This window comes from Monodelphis domestica, chromosome 3 (genome assembly GCF_027887165.1).
Source record: "Monodelphis domestica isolate mMonDom1 chromosome 3, mMonDom1.pri, whole genome shotgun sequence".
Taxonomy (NCBI): domain Eukaryota; kingdom Metazoa; phylum Chordata; class Mammalia; order Didelphimorphia; family Didelphidae; genus Monodelphis; species Monodelphis domestica.
The window spans coordinates 272,588,715-272,601,534 of record NC_077229.1 but is presented as its reverse complement, the minus strand read 5'-3'; the positions used below and the strand labels follow the sequence as shown (position 1 = coordinate 272,601,534).

Genomic DNA, 12,820 nt, shown 5'->3' with positions numbered 1-12,820 from the left:
AAAACAGAAGTCCAAAAAAAGAACGAGAGAGCCCCAAAAACCTTTGCCACCAGCTTACATCCTTCCTCAATCTCGGCCCACCTCAGAATTCCCGTGAGATTACAAAGCATTTTGGGGAAGTGGAACAAAGGCTTGTGGGGATTGTAGTCCTGTATTCGAGTCTATTTTTTACAATATGACTCCATGTTCAAAAGAATACTCGAACACCAAGTCAGTAGGTTTAGAAAAGATCTAGAATTGCTTAGTCAACAAAAGCAAAAATTCATCAAGCAGAGTACGCAACATACTAAGATAATTTTCCACTGAATGACAATAATAAAAATAAAATTAATAGCATTTAAATGAATTGAAAATTTATTGATGAGGGCATTCCCTCCAATGATAGAGACAGAAACTATCTTGTATGACTCCTATTTATGTCCTCCAATAAATTTTCTACAATAAATTTTCAACACAACTCAATACTCAAGGATATGAATAAATAGGAGTAAAATTTAATTGAATATTTTGGACGCTTATAGATTTGTCTTTTTATAAGTTAGGATAGAAAAGGCAAATTTCAATTTTTCTGCTCTAACAAAAATAAATTCTAGTTTCCAAAAGGCAAATATTAACTATAAGCTGGGCTATCTTATCCTATATTCTTTTGTCGGAATTGTGGAAATCCTAAAATCCAAAATATGATAGATTGAGAAGACAAAACAAGAACAGAGAGAGTATGGGATATGCCATTATGTCATCTATCTAAACAGAGATATTAGAGCCATCAAAATCCTGAATAGTTGAAAAGCAGTGGATGCTATATCTGGAATTTTGGCCAGAGAATTTAAAATTGTCCCTAGGACTACAATGTATAAATAATAACATTTTAATTCAGTGCAAGCTAGAAGTAATTTATTTTATGACATATGGAAGCAACCTCCATTTACCAAAAGGTAGCAACATTTTATTAATTTTTTAAAAGTGTTCTAGTTTTGTTAATATTTTGCTATTAACTTCATTTTACAAAAGAGGAAACCGAGGCTGAGAAATTAAGCAATGTGCTGAGTCACAGAAGTCTAGTAAGTATCTAAAGCAGAAACAAGACTCTAGTGTCCTTGAGTCATACAGGATGAGCTTAGGGGAGGACAGATGGATCAGTGCTATTGGAAGGAATCACAAACTATGAGGAATGGAAGGAACCTAAGAAGCCATCCATTTCAATCTATACCTGAACAAAATCCTGACTGCCACAAACCTTACAGCTAATACTATCCAGTCTCTGCTTGAGGATCTTCAAGAAGAGGGAATCTACCACTACTTGAAGGAGACTATTCCACTCTTAGATATTTTTCCCAACAGCAAGCCTAAATTTGCTTTTCCCTGCTCCTAGTTCTGCCCTCTGGGATCTAATAGAACACATCTAATACTTTCTTTCACTTGACAGTCCTTGAAACATTTGAAAACTATCATGCTCCACTTTGAGTCTTCTCTTCTCTAGGCTATACATCCTTAATTCCTTCAACTAATTTTCAAATGCTTTGTACTTAAGAGTCTTTCACAATCCTGGTTTCTCTCCTCTGGGGATGCTCTAGTTTATCAATGTACTTTTTAAAAATTTATTTCCCCAATTACACATAAAAACAACTTTTAACATTTAAAAACATTTGTGAGTTTTAAATTTTCTCCCTCTTTTTTCTCCTTCCCCCAAATGAGCAAACAATCTGATATAGTTTTTGCATGTGCAATCATGTAAAACATTTTTCCATGTCAGTCATGTTGTGGAAGAGATAAAAAACAAAACAAAAATCCCAAAATAAAAAAAAGAAGGTAAAATACAGTATGTTTTGTTCTGCCTTGAGACTATCAGGTCTTCCTCTGGAGGTAGGTGGCATTTTTCACCATGAATCTCTGGAATAGTCTTGGATCACTGCATTGCTGAGAATAACTAAGTAATTCACACTTGTTCATGTTCAACAAACAGTATTACTGTTACTGTGTTCAATGTTCTGGTTTTGCTCACTTCACTTTGCATCAGTTCATGTAAGTCTTTCTGGGCTTTTCTGAAATAATTCTGTTTGTTATTTTTTACAGCACATTAACATTCCATCACAATTATGTACCACAACTTGTTTAGCCATAAGTGTGCTTAAATGGTGGTACCCAGATCTGAACATAGTTTTCCAGATGTGGACTAACCAGGGTAACATCTTCCTCAAAGCCATGATTTTCCTAATACAAGCCTAAGTTGCCCTCTCTTATTTTGTCTCCTCCATCACATTTGTATGCCTCATACTGAGCTTCACTAATTCCCCATAAGATCTTTTTCATACAAACTGTTGACCATGCCTCACAAATCCTGTTATTGTGAAGTAGATTTTTGGAACCCAAGCTTAAGACTTTCCATTTGGCCTTACTGGAGTTTATGTTCTTAGATTTTTCAGAGCCCTAGCCTGTTAAGACTTTGCATCCAAAATCTGTTGTCCAGTGTGTTAGCTATACCTTTTAGCTTTGTGTCATTTGCAAATTTGATAAAAACACAGCCTTTAACTTTGTCATTGAGAAAAATATACAGTGCAAGATTATGAATCCACTGAAATGTTTTAGTGTATAGAGCTTTATGGTCACACAATGCTTACATTATATCTCTTAATAGATCTTCAAAATAGTACAACAGGTAGGCATTTTAAGTACTTCTTGTATTTTATTGATGAGAAAAGGCTTATTGAGTTGTGATTAAGTTCATAGATCTTTTTTTTTTTAACCCTTCCCTTCCCTCTTGGAGTCAATACTGTGTATTGGCAGACAGAAGAGTGGTAAGGGCTAGGCAATGGGGGTCAAGTGACTTGCCCAGGGTCACACAGCTGGGAAGTGTCTGAGGTCAGATTTGAACCCAGGACCTCCCATCTCTAGGCCTGACTCTCAATCCACTGAGCCACCCAGCTAGCCCCTAAATTGATACATCTTGTAGGGAAAGTAGGACTTAAGCCTAGGGATTTCAGAAAACATGACAATACATATTTTATCATCATCCAGCTGCACAATAATTTGAAGTTCTTATGTTATTCAGAATGAAATTGAATAAGTTATTGAAAATTGCCAAGAACTTCAGTCATAGTAACATGGAGATTTTTCACATAATTAGGAGATTTAAATCTCAACTTAAAATGATTATCATATTCATGACTAATGCCTGGATTTTTGTAGTTTGTAAAGAGCAGAGTGAACTTTGAAATTAATAATGTAGCCATACTAATAATATGCTATGTTGTGAACCTTTCCTGTCAACATTTGTATGGCTTTGTAGTTTTTTTTTCGTGGAATATTCAAGGCTGAGATAAAAATCCCCTCCTCTGTAGCCCTTTCCTAGTCTCTCTTCCTACCCCCTTCCTTTTAAGATTACTTTTCATTTATACCATGTGAATGTTTTATATTTGTAATTATTTGCATATTATCTCCCTTATTGAAATGTGAGCTCCATGAGAGCAGGGACTCTTTTTGCCCTATTAAAGTCCATTGTTTAATAATTGTTTGTTGACAGATTAGTAAGATCTAATGTTGATAAAAATTATAAATAGCCCAAAAGTTAAAAAAATTTTGTGAAGATTCTTGTTAATTATAAAGGAAATTAGATAGCCCTCGAGGGAAGATAGTAATTAATATAGAATCAAAATTTGCCACAAAGAAACTTATTTATCACCTATTCTTAAAGTTTATAATTTATTCCTGAGATATAATATAACATAACATAGCATAACAATATAATATGAAATGCAGTTGGTGAAATACTATAGATGAAAATAACTGCTATGGCAATTTTATTCATTCATTAAGGATAACTTGAAGATAAATGAGACATGTAAAAGCACTTTGAGTTTTTTTTAAGAAAAAATATACAAGAACTGAAAAGTCAAGACATTTTTAGGATTTTTATATTTTCTTGTACTTCTACATAATATTAATATATTAGCATAATAATGTTAATAGTATATAAATTATATCATTATTATATATCATCATTGATACATTAATATACAATATAGCTGGCATTTAAGCACTCTAATTTTTCCATAGCCCTTTCCGTGAATTATCTCTTTCCTTATCTCATAATAGCAATATTATTTCTACTTTATATCTGAAGAAGTTGAGGCTCAGAGGAATTAAATGATTTGGCCATGGTCAAAACTATCAAGAGTCAGAAGCAGACTATAGACATATGTAAAAAATGATCTAAATCACCTTTGATTAAAGAAATTAAAATTTAAACAACACTGATGAGGAAGCTAGGTGGCTCAATGAATTGAGCGCCAGGCATGGAGTCAGGAGGACAGGGTTCAAATCTGGCCTCAGACAGAAGGGAAAGGTTAGGATTATAACAACAGCACTGATATACAACTTCACAATCATCAAACTGACCAATGTGACAGAAAAGGAAAATGATATTGGGGGGAATATAGGAAAACTGAGACACTAATGCACTGTTGGTTGAGTTGTGTTCTGATTCATCCATTCTAGAGAGTAATTTGGAACTATGCCCAAAAGACTATAAAACTTTATATATTTTTGATCCTGCAATAACACTACTAGATTTATATTCCAAAGAGATTTTTTTTTAAAAAGGGAAAAGGACCAATTTGCCCTAAATATTTATTGCAGCTCTTTTTATGATAGCAAAGAATTGAAAATTGAGGAGTTTGCCCATCAAATGGGAATAGCTGAACAAGTTGTGGTATATGGATTGTAGTGGAATATTATTGTGCTATAAAGAATGACAATCAGGATGATTTCAGAAAACCCTGGAAAGATGATGCATAGTGAAATAAACAGAACCAGAAGAATATCATACACAGTAACAGCAATATTGTTTGATGAACAAGTATGAATGACTTAATTATTTTCAGCCATGCAGTGATCTAAGACAATCACAGAGATTCATGATGAAAAATACCATTTTACTTCCAGAGAAAAACCTGATTGATCAGTCTTCAGGTAGACCAAAACATACTATATTTCACTTTCTTCTTTATTTTTTTGTTTCTTATCTGTGTGGAGTGAGAAATTAGTGTGTTATTCTCAACTTACTAATATCTAAAAGTTGGTGTTCTGTTCCCTCCCCCCCCATCCTTAGAAAAACTTTACTGTTTTAAGTGAGTCTGTCTGGGAATTGCTCTAGGTGGGAGTCCCAAAGGTCTTAGATACTGAAGTACCACTGACCAACTCTTAAGTACCAATCTTGAGTACTCTTTTGTCTTGGAAGACTCTCCTATGGTATCTTTGTATTTGGATTATTGAGGCTTCCTCTAGGAGGTCAAGTCCAAGGTTTGACTGATCCTCTAATCAGCCCCTAACCCTAACCCTGAACTCCTCCCTGTATTTGTCTCCAACTTCCAGATCATTTCTTTAACATATTGATTTGCTTGCATATATCCATTGTGAAGCTATTCTCCAATTTCTTGAAGATGTTAATTAGCTTGAATGTGTTTATTGTAAAGTCATTATAAAGCTATTCAACATTCTGTCTCCAACTATTGTAAAAATGTTATAATCCCTTCCTGGAGACTTGATTGCATCAGGATTCTCCAATAAATAAGGAATTTTTCTGTGAGTTTTTGTGCATTTGTCTTGGGTTGTGTGAGAAGAGGAAATTCAGAGACTTTTTGGACATGCAAAGAACCTGGGATGGCTGCAAAGATCTATAGCAGTGGGGATGATGGGCGAAGAAATCTTGGAATCTTGGGTAAGAGAATCCAGAGAGAAGTAGTTGGGAGCCAGGGTCTTTTGGCTTTGAGTCAGCTAGGGAAAAGGTAGCAGTCTTTGACTGGGTCCTGATCCCAAGAAAGCTCTCTTTTCACTGACTCCTGATACCTATCCCCCCCAAACCTCTAATAAATGGACAGCGACTGAAAAGAAGAAAAGTCTACAAGAAGAAATCTCCTGAACTGAGGTTTCTTCTGAGCAGGACTAAAAGTCAGGGTTCATCACCCTGAACCCCTCAGGGGCTTGAGGTTTTAAGCTCCTCACCTCAACTTTGGGAGAAAAGGGTTTAAATAGCTAGGGACCCCTCCTTCCTTTATCCTTTGCCTCAACTTACCCCCCTTTCCTTACTACACACCCTATTTTATTACCCCAGTAGAATAACTTGTGATCTTTTATTAACTGGCTGAAGACTGAATGAGGGACATTTTACACTGAGTTGGGAGTGAAGTGACCTCTCTTCACCTAGGAAGAGGGACTTGCTAAACAGCAACAAAGTAATAGAGGGTAATAATCTGGCAGGCTAGTTGAGGGGCCATAATTAGGGAAAGTCGAAGGGGAAACCCAACAGACTTACCCTCTTTCTCCTTTTGCCTCAACCTTAACAACAGAGATACCTCCTTTGCCTTGTCTTGAGGGGGAGAACACTCCATTTTCCCTCTCTTGATTCTTTACCAATTGAAAAATGCCCTCTATTACAAGTGGCACCCCAGTGGTTAGAAGCCATTTTTCAACTGTCACTGTGGACAGTTGGAACTCCCTGAGCAAGGCAGTCAACTTGACAGGGGGCACTGAGGCAATTCATACTTAGAATCAGAATTTTGATTCTAAGTAAAGGGGAATAACAAGAAACACAAGGATAATACAAAGAGGAAACCATGTTCCAACTAGAATTGTGGCTAACAATGGTGGGAGCCATAATGGCACACTGGGGTATTGTTTCATATATAACACTGTTACTGTAATGATAGTAGAGACTATAGACAGTATAGTTAATATGACAACTTAGGGATAAGGATGTCTTTTGAAATCTCTACCCTATGGTAAATTCTACCACAAGCCTATGTAGTCTTCATAGCAATTGGGCAGGCAATCAACTACATTACATCTGGGGCCAGGATTATTATGCATATGAAAGCAATAAATACTCTAGTGCTGGATAACAGGCTAGAGACACTTTTTGCTCAAATATCTATCCTCACAGAGATTTGCCAAGATTACATGCTCAATAAAAAAGAGAACATGGTTTGAGAGAGTGCCCTTCCCTCCATCTCTCTCAATAAAGCATTCTATTTTGTAAACTTTAAAATTTCTTAGACTTATGAATGTTGGAAATTTCCCCATTGGGAAATCTCATACTGGAAAAAATTTCCTACTGATAGTAAGAACCCCCTTGGCATGGGATGATCCTTCTCCTCCCTACTTGGGACTGCTTTAGGACAGAAACCTTTTGCTGAACAATGGAAAGGGCTTTGACCTATGCTTAAGCATAGAACAGGAAGTTCTTTGAGTCATGATTGATTTTAGAATTGATACAATAGAGATACTTGGAATGACAGAACCAGGTCTTGGAACTTCCAATCTCCACCCTACTCAGGGTAACAGGATTTAGGAAGGGCTGCAGCAAAAGGATCATGATTTAATTATTTGAGAATATGACCTTCAACAGACATGTGCAAAGCCACATACCTCTGGGAGGTCCTGGGTTAAGCTAGAGCCACCATTGGCACAGGGAAGACATGGACAGTGATTGGTAGATGTGAGAACTGAGGGGAGGGAACTTAGATGGTTTCCTTAAAGATAGAGGGGTCTGAGGACTGGGAGAGTTCGAGAGGTTTTGCTCTGAGAGGTTGTGCTCTGAGAAGCTTGCTCTGAAGGAGGCTGGAGGTGGAGGCCCCTGAGACTGTTTCTCCATTTTGGTCACGTGAGTGATAGGGACTGATCTCTTTTCTTTGCCTCAGCTATCTAAGGGCTTGGGCCTTTTGGCCCAGCCTAAACAGAGGGGGTATTTAAGTCCTATTCCCTTCTCTCCCCTCTCTCTCTGTCTCTCTCTCTGTCTCTCTCTCTCTCTCTCTCTCTCTCTCTCTGTCTCTCTCTCTGTCTCTCTCTCTCTCTGTCTCTCTCTCTCTCTAATACCTTTCTTCCTCCTGTTTGTAATTAAAACTCCATAAAAGGTTGACTGCTGACTTGAGTTTTCATTTAGGAATTACATAGCTGAATTCCTTGGCGACCTTAAATTAATATATATCAGTCTTTTAAAGTGATTTCCTTGTCACAATTTTAAATGATTAATTTTCATGGTCATATATTTTTTAATAAGTGGTAAAAGAGTGAACTTTGAAATTTCCAAGATCACTTCATTTTCCACTCTACATATTATATCTTCCTCAAAATGACTGATATGTAATAATGTTTTACAGATTTGCACCTATAAAATCTGTATTAGTTTGCTTACCTGTTTTGGGGAGGGAGAGAATTTGAAACTCAAAAACTAAAAAAAAAAGGATGTTAAATTTTCGTTTACATGTAATTGGGGAAAAATACAATATTAGTAAAAAAAAAAAAAGAGGCAGAAACAGAAGAGAAAACCAAGTCCCTTCTTCCTTCAAGCCTAGAAGACTTTACATTACACTACTGTATTAAACTTCAATGAAAATAATATTTAGGGAAGAATTGGTTTTTAGGTCATGTATGCCTCAAAAATGAAAATAGCAAGGCCGTTACTTGCATACAGACACAGAATCAAGATCCAATCCTGGATTTCAACTTCATCTAAAGGGACCCAGACCCAGTCTGTTCCTATCCACTGTCTTTTAGGAGATTACAAACACATTTGCTTATGGAAAGAAGTGGGAAATCTGGGTTAAAAACTGTTAAAGTTAAAATCTCGTTTAAATATTTATAAATGCATGCATATCTTTTCTACATTCTTTCCTGTCCAATGAGGAAGCTAGGCAAAGCCAGCAGGGTTGGGCTAAAAGTCAGGAAATGTGAGTTCAGATCCAGCTCAAAGACGTTTAACTTTTTGACCCTAAGCAAATCACTTAATTTCTCTTGGTGTGTCACCTCATGTTTAAAATGAGCAATAATAGCTGTCTCACAGCATTCTTGCAAGGATCAAATGAAATTACATGTGGAAAGTGCTTTGCAAACTTTTAAAAGCCCTATATAAATGCTGTTAATAAAATAGTGACAGTAGACCATGGAATCCTTGAAAACCTTGATAGGAGTAACAGGTATTGGGTTGGGACAGAGAAAAAATGCAGGGGAACTAAAAATAGGAATAGGATAAAAAGGAGGGTCCAGGACAATATTTCTTAGCTGAAAATCTTTGTAGTGGCCAATGAACTTCGTTCTGGCCTAAAACATAGAACAACTCCCGGCCTGTGCCGCTAGGGGACACTACCCCGACCCCGCCACTTTACTTTCGCTTTCTTCCCAGATGTTTCCAGATGAGGGCGCTCATTAGAGATTCCCTACGGTACGCCTGCGCGGAGGGAAGTCTCCGGTTGCCAGGTCTCTCCAAGCCGAGGGCGGGGGTGGAGGGGGTGGGGGTGTGTGTCGAAAGGTCCCGGCCTTGGGCGAAAATCGTATTGACGCGCTTTCCGTGTGGCGGCCATCTTTAGCCGCTGGTCAAGGCAGTCAGCTGAATAAGGTCTAGGGGCGAAGACGAATTGCTGCGCAAGCGCACCCCGGAAACTCGCAGGTAGCTTCCCATCTGACGAGTAAGCGAGGCGGTGCCCCCGCCGTCGCCGTCGCCGTCGTCGTCGCAGTCGCCGGAAGTTTGGGGTTTCCGCGCCTCGGACTAGCCGCTGCTGGAGCAGCAGCAGGAGTAGCTAGCAGCAGCCGCCGCCCCCGGGGCTCGCTGGCCGTACCCGGATGTGAGGTGACCCGTCGGCTCCAGTTGGAACCTCGGCCGAGGATGAAGAAGGTGCGCGTCCTTTCCTCCCGAGCTCCCTCCCCTGGGCCCAGCGCGAGTGCCCGGCGCTGCTCCTCCGCGTGTCTCCGCGGTCGCCCCTCTTGTCCGAGTGGGCGCCGGCTCCTCGCGCCTGCCTCGGGTGGGGTAGTGGTTGAGCGGTACCGCCGCTGCCTCTGAGGTAGGCAGCTTCTCACCCGCCCGCTGGTGCCGCCGACCCGGCAGCTTCACCTGCTGCCACTGCCTCATCCCCATGGGTCTGGGACTGCGCCGCGGGCCAGGATGTGGGCGATGGGCCCAGGAGTCCTTTCCCGACTCTAAAACTGTCTACCTCTGCCCTACGTTTCTTCCCGTGGTGTTGGACGCAAGCCTGGCCACACGCCCGGGGTGTCGGGGCCGCATCCCCGAGATCCGAGGAGGCCTTTGCTCTCTGTGGGTCAGGATGCTCCCCCTCCTCCTGGCTTAGCTGGCCTAGGGGCTGAGGGATTATTGAACCGTGGAGAGCCGGGCCAAGGTCATGAGGCTGTCCGAGAGGGATGATGGGGGTCTAAGTAAGGGAGGGTTACCCAGAGAGGGCTGCAGAGCTCACCATTATGAGTCCTTCCTACCTGGGAATTCGGGGTAGCCCTTATGAATGGAGAGGGGTGGCTACTCTATGGAGGGACTGAAGAGTTTTCAATTCTCCTACCAGTTCTAAGGAATGGTAATTATGAAAACCATGCCGCTGACTAATACATACAAATTCTGTTTTGGAATGTAAAGTTAAAATGCTGGGTTGGGGAAATCATTTGAACCAGTTTTCTGGGGTTTTGATTAGATTATTTTGTGGCTAAATTGGGTATCTTGAGTAACATCTTTTGGCAATAGTTGATTGCTGCACTTGGCATCTAAATGGTATTTGCGTTTCTGATTGGCTATGATTTTCCTGAAAAAACTGCTAGGTAGATATGCAGAAAGTATGTAAAGAATACTTTCAGAAGACAAGAATAGGAAGGTGTATTTGACCGATTGTTGGTGTGCTAGATATTTTTTACTACTGTGTTTAAAAATTGGGGAGAGAGCAGGGAGGAGGTCCCTGCCTTATATTTGAAGACTCAACCTTTTAAATATACTTGATTAACCAGTGGAATTATGCGTCGTCTACGGGAGGGAGTTGGGGGGAGGGGTGAGAAAGAACATGAATCTTGTAACCATGGAAAAATATTTTAAATTAATTAAATAAAAATTTTCAAGTTTAAATATGCTTGGTTAGGCCTGGTGCCTTGTATTGTCTGAACCATTGAAATTGGAAATGTTTGCAGGTGCCAGATTAGAAATTGAGAATTAGAAACCGAACCATGTTATTTTCCAGAGTATTGGCAGAGGGTCATGTTCAGTCTTGAAAATGGGTCATATCTCTTTCTTTTGAGAATTAGAATGAGCATGCACTCTTCAACATCCAAGGACTTTTTTCACCCTTTCCCCCATTTGTAGACTTCTCTATTATCACTTTCCATTGTTCTTCAGGTATTTTGGGAAAAGATAATATTGGGTTGGGCAGACAGTACATGATGTGAATTCAGTTCACACCTGCAGTTTTGGAAAAGCCTATCAAAAGTTTTCTCAGTATTCTTTTGAATATACTGATACATATTAGTCATTCAGTCAATCAACAAGTGTTTATTAGGCACCTATTATGTACCAAGCTCTTGGATAAATTCTAAAGCTAAATTCATTTAATTATAGAGGTATTTAAGTGCAATATGGTTTTTCCATGTTTTAGATTAGATTTTTAAGTTTTACATTTTTAATGTATTAAATTAGTTTTGAACATGCAAAAAATATTTTTATTGAAGTAGTAACCAGCAAGTTTCCCATGGTTTTTATAGATTTTGGAGGTTAGGATAACTTCCTAAGAGGAATTATTACGTGTCTTGGTGGATATATGTGATCCACCTCATTTTACAAAGGCTAATTGAGGCCCAGAGAAGGAAAGTTCCTTGCTGTTCAGTCATTTCCTATTCTTTGTCACCCCGTTTGGAGTTTTCTTGGCAAAGATGCTGGAGTGGTTTGGCATTTCCTTCCTTAGCTCATTTTACAGAGAAGAAACCTGAGGCTAATAGGATTAAGCGACTTGCCCAGGGTCACCCAGCTAGTAAGTGTCTGAAAACCAATTTGAATTCATGAAGATGAGTTTTCCTGACTCCAGGCCTGGCACTATATTCACCTTGCCACTTAGCTGCCCCTTGCTCTCAAAGTTAGTAACACCCAAGATTCTGGTGCCCAAGTCTTCTAATTAGCACTCTGAAATCATGCTCTCAGTTTGCATATTTTAAATGATCATATTTCTTTGTAATGTTCTAAATGACTTTTAGTAGAATACCAAATACCAATAAGGCTTTTAAAGATAAAAACCTTTCAAATTAATTGAGCAGGAGCAGTAGAGACATTGATAAATATTGGGAACATTCTGTTTGGGAATTCTCCACCACATTTTTCAGCTTAGATCTACTTATTATTTTTGAAATACTATGGATTTAAAATGATACGAATAAGAAAAGGATGCAAATGTCACTGGTTTTAATGATTGTAAAAGGGAATGATAATTAGCAAATTTATGAACAGGGTCATAAATATGACAACACCCTTTCCACAGGAAAGGTTTATCATTTGTTAGCTTACATTCCTTGATTTTGTCATTTTATTTTGAAATAATGAAATTAGGCCTCCTTTAAGAAATGTATACAGCCTATAATTCATTAATAGACACTAGAGATTGAGAGGAAGCTAGTTCAAGGAACAAATGCTTAAAGAGTTTATAGGCTTCAGGATGCTAATCTGTTTTCCTTTTCTTAAACCTAACAAGGACATTGGTCCTAGACCTTGAAATGTATAAATACTCTAAACATATAATGATCAAATTACTATCTAGATCTTTGAAAGGTTAAACACTTTAATTGTTTGTATGTCTTTTACACACCATTGTCATCACTGGCTAGTTTGAATTAATGTCTGATGACTTCATTTAGACCTATTAATGAACTAAAATGAGATATCCAGTTATGTTCTTTTTCTGAGCCTAGTTTTGTTTTTGTAAAGTGGTGATATGAGCTGACCTATGGAGCTGATCCCTTAGTATATTTGTTTTGGATAGTACTGCAAATGGACAATGAATTAGACCCAGAATTGAAT

General features: G+C 38.6%; 1 protein-coding gene across 4 annotated transcripts in view; it reads left to right on the top strand.

Moving 5' to 3' along the window:
- Positions 1-9,527: 9,527 nt before the first annotated feature.
- Positions 9,528-12,820, top strand: part of ESCO1 (establishment of sister chromatid cohesion N-acetyltransferase 1) — a 76,286-nt gene continuing 72,993 nt past the window's right edge. For 2 of the 4 annotated variants that reach the window (XR_008917684.1, XM_007487633.3), the window contains exon 1: positions 9,528-9,664. The gene's annotated coding sequence lies outside the window, so the exon portion shown is untranslated. Of the gene's footprint in view, positions 9,665-9,697; positions 9,831-12,820 lie in introns of those variants that run through there. The other 2 variants (XM_016431663.2, XM_001367418.4) reach the window with 2 other exon arrangements.